Source organism: Anopheles merus, chromosome 2L, assembly GCF_017562075.2.
Source record: "Anopheles merus strain MAF chromosome 2L, AmerM5.1, whole genome shotgun sequence".
NCBI lineage: Eukaryota > Metazoa > Arthropoda > Insecta > Diptera > Culicidae > Anopheles > Anopheles merus.
The window spans coordinates 54,161,188-54,173,623 of NC_054083.1; positions in this window are offsets into that span (position 1 = coordinate 54,161,188).

Genomic DNA, 12,436 nt, shown 5'->3' on the forward strand with positions numbered 1-12,436 from the left:
TACAATTTAATAATGTAATATTACCATACATTATGTAATATTAATATATATATATATATATATATATATATATATATATATATATATATATATATATATATATATATATATATATATATATATATATATATATATCCACACGTTGAAGTTTGTTTAGCCTTAATAGACTATGCTAGAAAGTTTGATATCGCATTTGAGCGTTATGGGTTTTTTCTTGATCATTATACTTTTTATGCGTTACATTATCTGTAGTACATGTTCGGCTTAGTTATGGATTTTACTTGGTTATCCTTAATATAAAATGGTTAGCCTGCATTTTCATTGTTCTTTGATCATGTTGATGTTGAGTTAACGTTAAAATTTGTAAAATCTGCAGGACGTCCAATAAATGAATAAATAAATGGATAGTATATTGTTGCCATGTTGAGAAGATTGTATGTATATAATGTAAGTATTGTTTAAATATGAAGCTCAACACACTATCTTCCAACACCGTGTTAATCCATATTAACTAAATAAAATTCTGATTCACCTTTTTTAAATATGTTCTAATTTGTTAAACAAGTTTGTTTAAAGGCTCCGAAACACAATTTCAACACAGCGGCTCGAAAACACAGCCGGATACATTGGCAGGAAAAATTGGCTAACATCCATCACGCGTCCCTTTAAAAAATAATATAGGAAGGTCGTATGACCAACTATGCTCCAGTGGATTGAGAATTCATTCAAGAAACGATTCCATCGCTATCGATGTGACACATCGGACTTGTCAAATCCCATACAGTTTTCATGTTCGATGTCGTGTTCGATAGCTGCTAGAGCGCCGGGTAACTGACACAAAACTATTGGGGAACGTGCAGTGTATGTACGAGTTCGTGTTAGCATAAATGAATTGTTAGATATAAGTATTAGTTATAGTTAACCATAGTATTAGTGATGGCTTAGAATAGGTATTAAGTATTAAGAATAGGATAGATGAATGATGAATGATGAATAAAGCAGTGGTAAATGAGTCGTGTCTATATTTCAAACCTGTGGAAGGGAATTTTCCAAGGTTAGCTCGAACATTACTGCTTCGTTCTTGTCCGTTTAAGTCAGCGGTCGGCAAACTTTTGAGGCAAAGGGCCAACTTCAGTAAATGATCGAGTGCCGCGGGCCTGGTGAATGCGGTTTTTATTATTGCGCTTAAATTATTATATTTAATTCTTTTAGAAACACTTTAAGTAACATTGTTGTTTTTCTGTAATTATATCATCCAAGTATGGTTCAAAATTAATGATACCTACTTTAAAAACTAATTCTAATCTTTCATCATTTGAGAATCGGCAATAGAGGGCTAAAAATGTGATCAGCCAAAAAATAATAAAGACCCCATCTTCCCACACCACAAAAAATATTGAATATATTCCGGGGATGATACAAAAGTCTGAAAGGCTGAAAATTATCGAAGCAAACATAGATTCAGTAATTATAAAAATGCTTTATGGACAAGTCAGATGTCATGCCACGTCAGATCAATTGATAAATTATGTTGCCCATGAGACAACAGAAAACTCTAAACATGATGACCAAAAAAGTGAACCAACCAATTTATAAGCGTGCGCGATCAACGAATGACATCCCGTAGCGTCTTAAATGGACTGCGTACAGAAGTCTGACGTCGCACAAGAACATTTCTGCTTATTGATCACCAACATCTTGGCCCTATTAAGCAATAATCAAAGCATCGCAGGAGAGCCCAGGTTCATTTTTTGAGGTTCCAAAAAACCAAAAAATAAAGACAGAGGCACAAGTGGCTACATTACTGGGTTATCTGGGCCGGGAGATCGATGCAACCCGCCAAACAGTGAAATAGTATGAGAAAATTAACACACATATTAGGAAGCAGAAATCGCGTCCACTGACTTCGCAATGGCAAACAATGACGCCAAAACTCAATGCGTTCATATTAGGCGAATTTCGGTAGAATTTCGACATGACACCATAGCCCGCAAACTGGTACAACATCCGTCACATGTATTCCATCGAATTTTTCTGGGCCAATATGATGCAAAAGCTCTACTCTGACAATTTTGTCGCGAAAACTTAAGATGCCTACAGGCATGTCTTCGTCCATCATGGCGAAAATTCCGGATAACTGATGAAAGGCAACTCCCCAAGTCTTAGAAAGGTTAAAGAAAGCTTAAAAAATTTCCTTTCAAATTATGTACATGTTAAGAAATTGTCTCTCTAAGTTTTTTTCCACATCTAGCCGAAAAAAAGGCCATTTTTTTCTTGTAAACGTTACGGGGATATTGATCACGAGTTCGAACATACTGAACGATCATTCCATAGTACTTTAATTAAAGTTGAAAGAATACGATGGTATAAAATGTTATTCTAAAAGATATTCAGTAATTTGTATACGAATAGTTTCTTCACATCTTTCAAAATCAGTCAAAACCTTTCGCGGGCCGGATTGAATGTTGCAGCGGGCCGCATTTGGCCCGCGGGCCGGACTTTGCCGAACGCTGGTTTAAGTGGTTCGCTCTGGTCCGTGGTCATTACAGGGGGTCGTATAATCCAATCCATATTCCAGGGCTCTTTTAGATCGTTGTTTGCATTATTCTGCTTTCTTGCCTCTGGTAGTAGATTTGAGGTGCTTTGGTTTGCGGACCTCTTTTTGTAGATTTTATCTTTACAAGGACTTCGTCCATGCAAATATCTTCTGTATCAAGCTGTAGCTGTCCCAATAACCAAATCACGCTCCTTCATTCATACGTACAGTCATTCATAACAAGCAAACTAGCAATTTGTACCATGTATCACAAAGACAAACAGATGGAGTAGGAGAGGCACGACGATCATACATGACCGACTATGACCGGACACCGCTGCCAAAACTCGCGGAGATGCTACGAGGGAGAAGTCCATCCATAGCACCCCAGCAATCCATGCCAACGACTTGAGAGTATATGGCAACGCCAACGACCGACCAATACACAGCAAACCACAAGAGTTCTGTTATAGGAATATTACACAATTAATCCGTTAATTCGGTAGAACTCAAATATGATCCTTACAAGGCTCCAGTCCGACCCAGTTGGTATATCCCGGATGGGGATACCAGGAGATCTTCCCAGCTTTTTGACTGCATCCAACAAAAGCCATAAAAGATGGTCTATGTCGTGAAATCCAAGGCCGCTGGTAAATGTTTTCGTGTCGACCTGTCCTATACGCTGGAGATGTGCGCCCAATGCGAAATGATTAGACCTAAGTCTATACATCATTTGAATGAATACACGCTCCCCGGAGATGTTGTAGAACCAAGGCTTTAAAGAAACTCTAGGAGAGATCGAGTACAAGAAGCTCCCGAGTTCATCCGTTTCCCACAATGCAGAAAGCCTGTGGGGCCCGTAAAAACTCGGGATGGAGGATTGGTCCATCGTAGAAGGATACTTCCGAAGCAACCTTTTTGGCCAAAAGGTCTGCTTTCTCATTTCTTAAGATGCCGCAATGAACTGGCAACCATACCAGAGATATTCGAAACGACTTTTCAAACCGGGAGCCTAGGACTTGTAGAATTTATTTTACAAAATGGTCTGAACTCTTAATAGTCTTCACGAATTAATGCTTCAAGAGCGCTTAGGGTGGCAGAAAAAAAAAACATTGTGATCCGGAGGACATACAGTTATCAACAGTAAGGCATAAAAGATTGCGGCGAGCTCCACTATATAAATTGAACATGGTTGGCGTAATTTAAAATATGCTTCGGTACACGTGTTGTATACACCAAAATCAATGCCCTGTTCGGATGAGCATCCGTCAGTGTAAAAATGGTTTACATTTGGATGGCCATGCTTTTCGACAAAAATGTTGGGAATTATAATCCAGTGTAGATTATCGGGGATTTTTTTTAATTACCTCCCCCAACGAGATATCTACACTTTAAATGGAACTGTATATATAGAAGATTTATCTATAGGCAAATATCAAATGATAAGCATCCTCGGACAAGAAACGGAACCAGAGAAAAAAAGCAAAACGTGCAGAGAAATGAGAGCGGGAGAGAAACGAATTGGAGCGATGACCACGAGAGACGAACGAAATTGGGGTGAGCATTGGAGATGACGGAGAAAAAGAACGACACAGCGATCAGCTTTTGGACGAATGTTGACAAGAGCGTTCAGAGAAGCACGGAGCATCCCGAAAAACAAACATAAACAAAAAAGAAAAGAGAATAAATCAAAAGCATAATGGAAAAATAAAAAAGAAAACATAGTTGTAATTGGCGATGAAAATATCAGATATCACGACATCTGGTACTAGTAATGTTTTGAGAAGTACTAGGGTGCACATGTAGAGAAGAAAAATCACGGTAGACCTTCATGATTTTGCATTTAGAACCTATCTCTTGCAGTGTGGTTCGATTATCAACGGAGTTAATACAGTAGAGTGTAAGCAAAGGCAAAGGAATAATAGCTCAAAATGAAGCTTAAGCGGCATCACTCCGAACATCACTTCGAGTGACATGTTGTGTGTCTACTTCATGCTACCTAGGGCGATTATAGGACAGCGGTACTGAATGCTCTCAAGTCGGATTAAATACGACTTGGCCGCCCAATGGAAGCAACCATACTCCAAGACGGACAGTATCATTGTCTTAAATAGGTTTAGGACGTCTGAGGAGCGCACCCCACCAAAGTCCGGTAATAATTCTGGGAAAATTTATTCTTCTTGTACATTTCTGTACCAGATGTGTTTGCATGTTTTCTCGCTGTTTGACCCGACAGATAATCAAAACAGATAGAGGGAGAAAGCATGCTCATTATGATGATAGAGCCCACGCGCCAAGTATATTCCAAGAATGGCGTGATTATTGCCGACAAATATGTCGTGACCAAGTGAGTGACCAAGAGTTGGATGCTAATCAAAATGTCACCAAACATGTGATTGATTCTTCAACTGTTTGAGTATCGTCACTGATCATCTCAGTTGTGTACGTGATCTGATTTGAGCTTCGTTTCAGTCAAAAGTGTCATGAGTCATGAGTGATGATGACTGAAACAGTGGCATTTGGTAGCACTGTTCACTTCTTCTTCTTCATTGGCACAACGACCGTTGTCGGTCAAGGCCTGCCTGTACCCACTAGTGAAGTGAGCTTGGCTTTCAGTGACTTATTGTTAACCATAGCAGGATAGTCAGACCTACGTATGAGAGTACGGTCTATTCTGGGCTTGAACCCATGACGGGCATGTTGTTAAGTCGTACGAGTTGACGACTGTACCACCAGACCGGCCCATTGCACTGTTCACAGCCAGACAAAATCATGATTATGCTTGCGTCGGCATTACGCTAAGCTTGTCAGTCGGTATCGCGTTGGACTCAAGAATTCACATGTCGTGATCAGGATATCATGACGCACTTTTATTGACTATCAGCAATGAGCATCAAGCTACCACGGATATGTTCATTGTTTTCGTTGGTGAAAATCTCGTGATACTCATGACATTTTGCCGCACTGCTTTTAGGTATCGAAAAGATTTGGCAATGGATATCTTTTTACCATATAAAAAGATGTCGAGCTTTGAATCAATCAAATTCAAACGTATATTGCTCTCAGCGTTGTAAAAGAAAGAGAATATCAGCATTTTCGTTTTCTTTAGAGAAAACTCGATACCTGCACAGAAAACTTTTACTGAAGTTCAGTAAAATTTTACTCAAGTTTTTTTTTTTAACGATTCAGTAACCCAAAACGCTTCAGTAATCCTTTCAGTAAAAAGAATGTTTACTGAATCATTGAGTAATGCTCGGTGCTCACCAAAATAACAGCTCGTTTACTGAAATCACAGTATATTACTCATATTACTGATTTTTCAGTGATTGGTAGCGATTAAAAAGTGACATATTTTTCTTTGAAACTGCGTATTTTATTGATGTGTACATTATTGTGCGCAAAGATTGCTAGTCCTCAATTCGCGTTTATACATGTTTTGTGTTGTTTGATACAGTTTTTATACTGCATTTTGCCGGAGGTAAAATGGTTCAGAAAGCGCAAACAAGGGTAGATGGTTCAGAAAGCGCTCACAGACTCCACAAAATTTCAGCAAGCACAGTGGATTGTAGTAAACATTTTACACAGCAACACGGCTGACAATTGTTTGAAATTAATCTCGTAAGCCGAAATCTCAGCTGGAATTTTACCGGGGTGTCTGTAAGCGCTTACCAAATAAACTTTTGCTCATCATGAGCAAGAGCACACCGCATAGATTTGTTTTAATGTTCTGACTAACAGGTCGATTTGAGAAAATGATTTGCTGCATTTTCGGTCATCTGTTTTACTGATTTTCAGTGAAACAACTAATTTGACACTAATTTTACTGATTTTCAGTAAAATGTGTATGTTCAGACACAGGCAAGAAAGCCTTGTCGGTTGGATCGTGTTTAACGAAACACGAAGTTTACTCGTTAAGTTCGGAGCTTTCGGGCACGATCGCATAGTAAGTAAGTGATAAATATAAGTTGATTCCGTGAAATAAACTCTCTTCTAATTGTGCGATACGAGAAACAACAGCTGGTAAATATTCAACGCAAGTAAAAGTTATACCGAAACGCGAAAGAATAGTATCCGAAATCGTAAGATTAAACAGTGTATTACTGAAATGCATTCAGTAAATTGTTTTACTAAGAATCATTGAAAACATGACTTTTACTTTGAAACACAGTAAAATATTATATTACTGAACCGTTTCAGTAAAATACTTTACTGAAGCAGGATGAGAAAATTTGCTTTGTAGGTTTGTAGCCCACACTTCTAAATTATTAAGTGTGGTTTGCAAAGGTCTTTGAAGGTCGGCGCCAAGCAATCTTTGGTACCAAGCAATCTTTGGTACCCTTGCCTTTGCGAAAGCCAAATAGGGTACTTGACAAAAGCCCTTTGGATTCAAGCCAATTATACTGTCTAAAAAGATACATTTTCTCAAATAATTTTCGCAAGCCAGATAACATTACTATCGGTCGGTATGAATTGTACTCTGATCCCGGATTACCAGGTTTCACAAAGGTCACTACTTTCACTTCTCTTTCATACAACCGGACGGTGTCCATCATAATGTTGAATAATCTCAACAGCCGTAATATTTAGATTAATTTATCGTTTGAATTCTCACGCTGGAGCTAAGAGGCCTTACATTGGGAAGGGGGACACTCCTAGCTCATGAATAAGGACGTGTAGTCTCATGTACTGTCTAATTCAATCTGTGTTTATTTCACGATAACTCTGGTTTATATTTTGGAATTATTTGGGTGTGTTGGATGTGTATGTATATCTTATGTCAATGTGTTGGTGCATATGATTATGCTATGCCTATTTTGTATTTCTTTCCGTTGGTCCGTTTTCGGACTTTATGGTTCTCTATGTATCCTTATGTTTCGCCTTTTTTATGTTTGTCTTGAAATCCTTCGCGTTTCTAGAACGTTCCTAAACACACTTGAGATTTTATGACCTATGCGTCTTGCATCTTGCGTTATCCTACAGGATTCAATTATTGCTACGCATAGGCATGTTGCATCATGCAGTCTGTTTCCTATTTCCTTGTCACCCTTGTTCCTTGTTACAGATGGTTCTGTGATTATATAATTTTGTATGGCAGGCATGCTAAAAGCCGTTTCCTCGCCAGACCTGGCAGATTGTGAATTTGTTCCGAATCAGATCCAATCCTGAAGGTAAAGGTCAAAAGAGAAGCGAAGAACCGTATTAATCTTTTCAGAATGCTTGGTACCGGTCAACATCGCGCCTCCCGTCAAACACAACTTCAAATCATTAATAGCTGGCTTCTACCTAAACTTCTCTACGGCATTGAAATAGTTTCCTGGCAACGGGAAAATTTCCAAAAACAAATCGCACCACTCTACCATACCGCCATCCACTGTGCCACTGGGGCTTTCGTCACGAGCCCCATAGCATCATTTCTGTGTGAAAGCGGACTTCAACCCTTCGACCACATCTAAACCGACAAGATAGTAGCAGCTCCAGGACGAATGATGGAGAAAAACATCAAGGCCGATGCCCTTATCCAAAGGGCAAACGCCGATTTCACCACGATAACGCAACAAACACTCCCCTCAGTCACCAAACTCATCCAAATCGGTACTCGCTCTAGATACTGCCGCCCACCACAAATAGACTGGACTATCAAAAATCAGCTTCCGTCTGTTTGCAAAAGTGTCATTGCCAACCGTCATTTTGCTGAACTTGTACAGCAAAAATACCATAACGACCATCTCATCTTCACAGACGGATCTGTACAAAACGGTTCCACTGGCTGTGGGATCTACTCCAGCATCGACAACAGCGCCATCCGACTGCCAGACCATACCTCAATCTTCACCGCAGAAGCAATAACCCTGGTTATTGCAGCTGATGAAGGCCTGCACAGATACAAACTCAACGTAATTTTCACCGACAGTGCAAGTGTCCTTCAAGCACTTTGATCTGGAACTACCCGTGATCCGAACATCCAACAACTCTGCAATATCTCGAATTCACACAAAGTCACATTCTGCTGGATTCCTGATCACACAGGTATCCAGGGAAACGAAATAGCAGACCGACTAGCCAACGCAGGACGTTATAACCTGGCCTGCTGTCATAACACTCTTCCACGCCGTGATTTCATTCGCCTTAGCCAAACCATCATCGCCAATAGCTGGAATGGTTATTGGGTTAGCAGCGGCCGCTCTTTCCTGAGAACCATCAAGACCACGACACCACCATGGAAAGACCATCCATCACACCAAGCCCAGAGAATCCTATCACGACTCCGGATAGGACACACCCGGCTCACCCACACCTGTTTATTACAAAAATCAAGCCCACTATGCAGTTTCTGTGGCGTCGACATCACCGTCCGTCATATCTTAACCGAATGCTATGGATATTTTGCGGAACGCATTACCTACAAATTATACCAAAGCATCGACACCATCCTCACATCAGACTGCCACCGTAAATTACCGCTACTCAGCGGGTCTTGGATTACCTTCCACATAGAATCCAGCCCTAAAGACGATGTACAGATAGATAGGTCCATTGCGCTGAGTCGTGCCATAGGCGAGGGCACCCTAGTTGCTTCATCAGAGTTTAAAATCGTCAAACTGTATGTGTCGCAGATATTCCTAATATCGTACAGATAGATAGGTCAATTGCGCTGAGTCGTTGCCATAGGCGAGGGCGCCCTAGTTGCTTCGCCAGAGTTTAAAATCGTCAAACTGTATGTACCATAGATATTCCTAGGCCAGGCCACGCGAAGGAAAGGCCTTCAGTGTCCTAAGTTCCAACCAAAAACAAATTTATTGGAAAAGATGGGTTTCTGCCCGAAAAGAGCTATTATAACAAATTGTGCATTAAACTTTCCGTTAGTATTCACGGTTCGTGGGAATCTATGCAGCAAAAGTGGCACAATTGATACAATAACTTTTCGGATGGGGCAGAGTGACCCGGTTGAGACCTAAAGCAAATCCTAGGAAAGGCCAAGACGATCAAAGAAAATCGAGACGTTCTCCGTTCAGGTTCAAATAGATCTAACCTTTATTCAACAAAAATTGGTTCTTATATACTAACATGTTCGATGATGTTGAAATGTGTCCGTACACGTCGTTTGAATGTATTGGTGCTAGTACGTGTAAAAGTACCGTGTCCTTTTTCGGAAATCCATGCAATTCTTTTTTTATGTTCCTTATGTTTTCATATGATGCTATGTTTATGCTTCATTTTCTCGTATCCTAGATTGATCCTAAGAAAACTTGAAATTTTATGACGTCCACGCTTTGGGTAAGTAGCTGAAAGGATCCATTCTTCTTCTTGTTTGGCACAACAACCGCTGTCGGTCAAGGCCTGCTTGAACCCACTAGTGAAGTGAGCTTGGCTTTCAGTGACTTATTGTTACCATAGCAGGATAGTGCCCCTACGTATGGGGGCACGGTCTATTCGGGGCTTGAACCCATGACGGGCGTGTTGTTAAGTCGTACGAGTTGACGACTGTACCACCAGAACGGCCCCATAAAGGATCCATTACCTGGTGCATATGCACGTTTTCGTCCTGCATGCATTTTTTCTCCTAATTTCTTTCCACCCGCCGGATGTACCAGCTCTAAAAATATTTTTATTATCCTACGCTTTGTCCGTGTTGGTTACGCTTATCGATTAACTCAAGAACGGGCCGTTCCCAAAAATGTATGTTTATTTAGGCTAGCGATCTTGTTGTCATACGATAAATTACAATAGTTTAAATTTCTTCTCAAACTTAGCCGTTGCAAATGAAACATTTCGTTGCAATTTAAAAATCACCTCAAACCTACCCGTTGCTACCGCAATAGTACACGATTATCGTCATGCGTGAGTTAAGAGTCAGCAATATCGATGATCGTGGCAACAACATCGATGGTACCGATCGCTTAGCTGCCATCGATACGCACCGTTAGCAGTAAACCGGCTAGCACCAAAATCGCAAGTAGACATAATTTACACCATGAGACAATTCGGACGACGGTGCAATCTGATACACTTCCCCCCACACCTTCCCTTTTCCTCATCTACCCAACACTTGTCGATGAAACAATAAATTAACTCATTCAGCAATTGGCATTTGACTAGTTAACATCGTTATTCCACGTCCGAAACTTTAACTCGTGCAACCCCAATCTGCTGCATGGACATTAAAGTCACCCAGGATTTCTAGATCCTTGTTGATCTTCTTTGGGACCAGATTGGCTCCCGGCGGGATTTAAATTGAATCAATAGAAACGTCAAGATCCCCTAGTTTTGCCTGGATAGCAACTTATTCGATTCGCTCGGGTGTGGGGAGGTGTATTCTGTAAAAGCTGTGACTACTTCGAATATCAATTAACACTCTCCTACCAGGCCTATCACTAGCTGGATGATGTCGATCTTGACGAATAATTTTATATCTTCGGAAGGTAATATTTTTATCGGGTGAGAGCTAAGTTTTGCTTAAGGCAAATGCGTTACAATTGTGTTGCCCTATCATTTCAAAATCATCATCATCAAAAAATCATTTTTCCCAAAAAAACTTCTGCAGTTCCATTGTAGCATAGTAGTCATTGGAGGCATTAATCATCCAAGCGGACCATCATACTGAGACATGGCCATTTTGATAAGCATTGCCTGACCATTCCTCTAAGGAAAGGAAATTCCAAAGGGATCAGCCCGGATAGGGGTTCCGGGAGGGAAAGGGAGTCTAGGAGGGATTGTATGATCTCTGTCAAGCTTGGGAGAGATTGCCTGGAGAAGGATCTGGGTTCAATGGGGACTGATACTGTTGTGGTCCGATCAGACTTAGCCTTTCTGTCCACCTGGGTGTGCCACTCACCGACAGCAGTCGACGGCTGTCTTATGATGTGTGCGTGAGTTCCCGGGTCGCTGACCAGAGAAGCAAAAGGAGAGGATAAGGGAGCGAAGAGAGAGAGCAGCAACATTCGTGCGGCTGAGCTAGGGCAGATAGGATTGAACACGGGCCCGTGGATTAAGATTGTATAATTAGGGAATAAAGTTTTTATATGTTATGTCGATGCAAAGTGAATCGTCTTCGCCGTTGTAATTACGTCCATGCATACGAACATAAAAGTGGCGACGAGGTTTTTAAAGTGTTATTTATTCAATTTTTAATTTATTACTTGTGTGTGTGAAAAATCGGACTCAAAATTCCGCCATCGCGTTGCGTTCTTCGTGCTCGCTACCATTAATCCGCGTCGTAAAGTCTTTCGCGCGTCGATCTGTGTGAAAAAAAAATCCGCCGTCAAGGAAAAAGCGCAAGATGAGCAGCCCCGGAGGAGACCCACCAACGGAGGAGCAACGACGTTTATCAGAACTGTTCAACACGGCTTCCGTGTTTAACTACCAGCCAGCCGCACAATCCGCGAACCCGCCATCGCAAAATGCTGCCAACCCGCCATCATTGGCCCCAGCTGCATCAGCATCATCAGCGGAAGGGACGATCATGTTGCAAATGTTAAGTCTAATGCAGCAGCAAATGAATCAGCAGCAGCAAATTATGGCTCAACTACTGCACCAGCATTCTCATCCAACACCACAGCAACAGCAGCAGCAGCAGCAGCAGCCACCTCCCGCAACACATAATCCAGAACATATTATGGATGTCTTAGCGAATAGCATCAGTGAGTTCAGGTTCGAGGCTGAGTCTGGCGTAACGTTCGAGGCATGGTTTTCACGTTACGAAGACTTATTCGCAAATGATGCCTCCCGGCTCGATGAAATGGCCAAAACCCGATTACTTATGCGTAAATTGGGAACAGCAGAGCATCAGCGTTTTATAAGTTTTATTCTGCCCAGTTTACCGCGAGATTTATCGTTCAATAGTACAGTGCAGAAGCTTAAGCTTCTTTTTGGCCACGCAGAATCAGTATTGAGCAAGCGGTA